Here is a 6,765-nt window from a genome sequence, read left to right on the forward strand (position 1 = left end):
TAAATGTGGATAGATAGGAATTGGCCATGTGGTCAAATGAGATGGATAGAAAATGTGCTTTTTAAGGGAATTTTATTTTAGTACCAAACATTGCCAGTGACAATCTTTAGTTAAGAAAGAAATTATTCTGACCTAAAATTCTTATCTCTGCCACTTTGGTTTAAAAAAAAACACCCTACCATATTCATGGAATAATATTCGTATTTTAATTAAACTTTTATCTTAATTCTGTTTCATCTATTCAAAGAAAACAAACGGCATTTTTCATTGCTTTTAAAAGTGTAAAATACTTGCATGCCACCAATCTGTAATATTTTACGAGTTCAGATGCCTGTAATGTGTGACTTTATGTGTACTTGTATTGTTTTGAAGAGAACAAAGGAAATAATACTTTGTAAACGGTTTGAACTTATATTGGCAACATTTATTTGGCTAAGCAGTTATTGGAAAATTTTACATAGTTTCATTTTTCATTTTGAAACTTTTCAATCAAAGGTAAACATTTATTATATTCATTAGGGAATTAAAGACTAATTTGCCTTTTAAATGTGAAATTGAACATTGTACGGGAAATAAATGTGTGATAAAGCATGAAATACTTTTACCCTGCTGCTTCGTAAGGATTCCAGTTGGCACAAATAGGTGCAATGTTTGACTCTTTGAAATTAGCCAGCCAGACTTAATGCTAAGATAAATGTATACTGTTTTAATTAATCAAGGTCTTTCTGCTTTCAAAGATATAATGTATTCATTGTGTCTGGAATGCAGTTTCCAAGTGAAAATGTACAGAACATTAGGAATGAATAAACTTTCCATTTAAAATGAAAATAAAAACTGACTTAATCTGGCTAATTTTTAGACATGTTGTCTCTTTAAAATAAATGGTTGGCACAGTTTCTCACATTAGGTGAATATATTTGCAGAAAAGACTATAAAGTGCCCTTCGGGGCTGGCCTGGTAGCATAGTGGTTAATTTCACGCACTCTGCTTCGGCAGCCTGGGGTTCTCTGGTTCGGATCCTGGGTGTGGACCTACATACCACCCATCAAGCTGTGCTGTGACAGCATCCCACATGCAAAATAAAGGAAGAGCAACACAGATGTTAGCTCAGCAACAATCTTCCTTACCAAAAAAAACATAAAATAATAAAATAAATAAAGTGCCCTTATTATGAAGAAGATAAGAAGTAAACAGACAACAGGAAGTAGCCAGAGGGAGAAAGAGAACTCATTATTAAAACAAAAATGCACATATTCAGCTAAACAGTTAAAATTTTTTAGAATAAATGGGAGAAAGAATACAGATAACCCAAATTGGTTAACTTTTTTACCTCGAGTTTTTTATATGAACTTTGGATTTACTTTTTTTAGTTTTTTAAGATTGGCGCCTGAGCTAACAACTGTTGCCAATCTTCTTTTTTTTTTTTTCCTGCTTTTTCTACCCAAATCCCCCCAGTACATAGTTGTATATTTTAGTTGTGGGTCCTTCTAGTTGTGGCATGTGGGACACCACCTCAGCATGGTCTGATGGGCGGTACCATGTCCACGCCCAAGATCCGAACTGGCGAAACCCTGAGCTGCCAATGTGGAGCACGTGAACTTAACATAGTTCACAGGGACAGCCCCTACGTTTTTTTTTAAAGCTGTGCTAGGATTGATAACACAGATACTAAAAATAATAAAGTTACATTGTAATGGTTTATCCTGGAAAAACAAGAAAATCTACTGTTCCTGCTCTCTTTCTGAATTCTGCCCTCTTTGTCACTTAGACTCATGATGAGGTCCAAGAAGAAGCTTAGAAGGCCTATGTGTAATTTCTGTATTTGCTGTTTCACGCCTTCTCCTGGGGGAGGAAATGTAGTAATTGTTTTGTTTAAAGCCTTCTTTCAGTCTTTGGGGCTGTCATGAACAGGAGTTACTGGTGCGCACTTTGGGGTCAGACTTGCCCAGTTCAAATCTCACTTCTGTTAGTTGTGTGAATTTGTGCAAATTACCTAGCTTCAGTTTCTTCGTCTGTAAAATAGGAATTGTAATCATAGTTCACAGTGGTACTATTATGAGGATTCATGTGTTAAAACACTTAGATCAGTGCCGGGCATATAGAAGGCACTTTAGATATTACTATCCAAAATTCCAACTTAGATAAATATCCGTGGATGTTAATGCCAACAAAGTTCTCCATTTTATGCTGACAATGTCAGGAATTTAAGCAGGACTGACTGTTACTCATTTTCGTGTTTCCACTGTCCATTCCCTTCTGGCAGACAGGCCCTCCCTGTCACTCCAAGAATTGAATATAAACAAGATAGAGCTGACCCAGGAGTTTCTCCTGATCCACCCTGTCATTTAGCTTGGCTCTTCATGACCTGATGTTTCAACTTGTTTGTTCTTGTTCTGCTTTCTCGGTGCCCTCCTCTATTTACTTTTTTTTTTTTTTTTTTTTGAGGAAGATTAGCCCTGAGCTAACATCTGCTGCCAATCATCCTCTTTTTGCTGAGGAAGACTGGCCCTGAGCTAACATCTGTGCCCACCTTCCTGTACTTTATATGTGGGATGCCTACCACAGCATGGCTTGCCAAGAGGTGCTGTGTCCGCACCAGGGATCCCAACCACGAACCCAGGGCTGCCAAAGCGGAACGTGCACACTTAACTGCCGTGCCACTGGGCTGGCCCCGGTGCCCTCCTTTAGATTTGGCAGTCTGGCTTCAGTACCAACTCCTTGACTTTAGGGTCTGTTGTGTGTTAGACTTGACTCTGTTATGGACCACGTCTATCCATTTGTTCAGTCAGCCTTTCCCTGTGGCTATAAGAACTGGTTTCCCACACCCTCTCTGCCCCGGCTACCAACCCACTTCCAGTCCCACTGGTCAGGGAACATGAGCAGATGCCCACAGCCTTTAGCAAGTGTCCCACATGTCACAGGACCACAGTAGGACCTGGATATATGTATGCTCGAATGAGGTAGGGCTGTGCTTTGGACCCAACCAACCTAAGAAGGGAGGTGATGTAGGAAAACCAGGGGGCGGGGTGCATGACTCAAAAGTTGGTTGATGGTGGACAGGGGAGGAATTCTCCAAACTGTAGACCACTGAACTTATCAATCCTGAGTAAAACTTTAGAAAAGTGTGTTCTTTGCTTTAGTGGTTTGTAACCATTTAGAAGTGAAGCAGTGGTCTCTAAGAGGCAGCACAGATTCACTTAGAATAAATGATCAGAAGTCATGAGAATACAGTCAAAAAACACACGGTATCTGGATTTCAGCCAGACGTTTGACAAATCTCACAACATGCTTGAGAAATGTGGGCTCCGTAACGGTGCAACTAAATAGTTAAATGACTGATTTAAACAGTCTTTTTGGGGGCCGGCCCCATGGCCAAGTGGTTAAGTTCATGCCCCCGGCTTCAGCGGCCAAGGGTTTCGCTGGTTCTGATCCTGGGCATGGACATGGCACTACTCATCAGGCCATGCTGAGGTGGCGTCCCACATAGCACAGCCAGAGGCACTCACTACTAGAATATACAACTATGTACTGGGGGGCTTTGGGGAGAAGAAGAAGGGGAAAAAAGAAGAAGATTGGCAACAGATGTTAGCTCAGGTGCCAATCTTGAAAAATTAATATAGTCTTTTTTGACTCTTGATCATAAGTCTATGCTGATGTACAGAAGAATTTCAACTAGAAGGGCTTAGTAGCCACCAAAGGGATCTTTCCTTGACATGTTTTGATCAGCAGTTTATCAGCAATTTGGTTGTGATACTGATGGAATACCAAGTGAGTCTTTAGTTGATGGGCACTGGGAAGGAAAAGGATTATTTTGACGGGTTCAAAAATATCAGACAGGCCAAAGGACAAGCCTGTATCTAATCACATCAAATTCTGTAGAAGTTATAGTACAGCTTTCTACTTTTAATCCAAAAAAACATCCACAAAAGATAGAATGGGAAAAATATGACTTAACTGCCCTCTGTGTGGAGGGATAAAGACTTTGGTGTTGACAAAAGCTTAACTGTGAATAAGAAGTAGAATGTGCCTGCCTAAAAGCTAACTCTGTATTAAGTGACGTTAGACAAAGAGTCTTGGTATTTGGCCAAAAATCTGCTATTTTGCCTGGGCTTTGGGCCTCAGCTTTTTTTTTTTTTTTTTTTTTTGAGGAAGATCAGCCCTGAGCTAACATCTGCCACCAATCCTCCTCTTTTTGCTGAGGAAGACTGGCCCTGAGCTAACATCCATGCCCATCTTCCTCTACTTTCTATGTGGGACGCCTGCCACAGCATGGCCTGACAAGTGGTGCCATGTCCACACCCGGGGTCCTAATTGGTGAATCCCAGGCCGCTGAAGCAGAACGTGCGAACTTAATTGCTGTGCCACCCGGCCGGCCCCGTGGGCCTCAGCTTTTGAAATGCCTGCTTCAATATTATCTTCATCATCCTTGACCTTTGGCATGGTTGGTGTTTAGGTGTTTATAAAGGTTATTCTTATATCCAATCAGTCAACGCTGTTGCTGAAAAGAACAAAGTATGTCATTTAGACATGCTTTATTATATGAATATTCATTTTCAGATACAGGCATGCATTCTAGATGTAACCCAAGTGAAAAATCTCTGTTATTTATTTTTTGAAATTCTATCAAAAGTATAAATGTATATAAATTATTGGATAATAAAATGCTGTAATAATTGCTGATTGTGAAAGGTGTATTTTAGGCTCAAAATCAATTCAAAATAATTAAAAATTATTAAGAACTTTCAAGTGGATAAATAGGAAAAGAGATTGACAGTTACTACAAATATAAGGAGAGAATGCGTTAGCTAGATAACTTAGGAAGAACAGGATGTCTTTTTTAGCCAATAAATGTTTATAAAAATTATAACACAATACAATAATAATACAAGGAAGGCTAAGTAGAGATTATATCATATCATAATTCCATTCTTTGTAGAAATCTTTGGTGTACCTAGCATTTATGATTTAAAACCAGAATTTAATTCTTATTCAATTCCATTTAGGTCACAGATCTGTGCCTAATCACCCTTTTCGCCCCCATCCCTCCCCACTTCCCCTCTGGTAACCACCAATCCAATCTCTGTTGCTATGTGTCTGTTGTTGGTTTTATCTTCTACTTATGAGTGAGATAATACAGTATTTGACTTTCTCTCTCTGACTTATTTTACTTAGTATAATACCCTCAAGTTCCATCCATGTTGTCACAATGGCCAGATTTCATCATCTCTTATAGCTGAGTAGTATTCCATTGTGTATATATACCACATCATCTTTATCCATTCGTCCCTTGATGGGCATCTAGGTTTCTTCCAAGTCTTAGCTATTGTGAATAATGCTGCAATGAACATAGGGATGCAGGTATCTTTATGCATTGGTGTTTTCATGTTCTTTCGATAAATACCCAGCAGTGGAATAGTTGGATCATATGGTAGATCTATTCTTAATTTTCTGAGGATACTCCATACTGCTTCCCATAGTGGCTGCACCAGTTTGCACTCCCACCAGCAGTGTATGAGGGTTCCCTTCTCTCCACATCCTCTCCAACGCTTGTTGTTTCCTGTCTTGTTAATTATAGCCATTCTGACAGGAGTGAGGTGATACAGCACTAACACTTAAAATAATAATTAGAACTTTGGTATAAAATGTTAGGTTTATTTGTGTATCCTAGAAGTTTGTTCTTTGATAGTGGTATTTGTCAGCAACCTTGGCTTCAGCTGAAAATTTAAACTCTCAGCCCTTTGGCATTTGGCTGAAATGTATAGTCAGTGCACCTCCAGTGAAGTCATAACGAAGTATGAAAACATGAGGAACAGCAAAATTAATTCCAGCTGATGGCATTACGGGAGTTTGAATGAGAAGTAGGGATTGAGATGGACAGTGAAACATGAGGAGGCTTCTAACAGAGACGGTGATAGGGAAGGCCATTTCAAGCCGCAGGGGTTGCTTGAGTCCTTTCTATACAATTGCATGCCCCAGCCATGGTGCTATCTTCTCTGGTTTCTTCCTCCCACTGTTTTCACCAATGTCAGGTTCCCAGGATGAAATCCTTACCTTTTAGTTTCAAGTTTATATCTTCAGCTTAAGTTTTCTCAGCTCTCCTATAAAATACGTGACTAGGAAAAAAAACTGAACTTAAACATTTGAAGGAAATTATTTCCTAAAGGAACCCTTTAATAACAAGAAAATTGCTGCTGGCTTTAATTTGCAGGTGATGATTCAGTGTGACATGCTTTATGAGTTACTCTAGCTGGAAGTTTAAAGATAACACTAATTAGGGGTTGTAATACATTAAATACAATTATAGTGTCATTTTACCAATCACTTTCACTCTAACCGAAGCCTGAAAACTAATAAGAACCATAGTCTGTCCTTATTCAAATATTTTACCTAACAGTCAGAGATTTGTTCTCTGTGGTATGTTGAACTTAAACTGTCTCCCATCACTTGAGGTGGGGTTAAATGCACGGGGTCGGGGGGAGGGGTGCCATGCTACTTCTGTTTCAGAGGATCGCCTTGTACTGAACCGTCACTGCAGTAGTCAGCTTTTGCTTGGTCAGTCTACAGTAACAAACAAACCTAAATCTCAGTTTACTTCTTGCTGACATTACATGTCAGTAGCTGTGTTTGGCTGAGGCACTGACCCATGTGACCCACCCTAGGACCAGGCAGAAGGACCAGCCTCTATTTGGAACATGCCCTTCTCTTGGTGAAGGGAAAAAGTAAGCACACTAATGGGAAACAGCAATGGCCCTTAAAGCTTCCACT

Source organism: Equus quagga, chromosome 2 (genome assembly GCF_021613505.1).
Source record: "Equus quagga isolate Etosha38 chromosome 2, UCLA_HA_Equagga_1.0, whole genome shotgun sequence".
Lineage (NCBI taxonomy): Eukaryota > Metazoa > Chordata > Mammalia > Perissodactyla > Equidae > Equus > Equus quagga.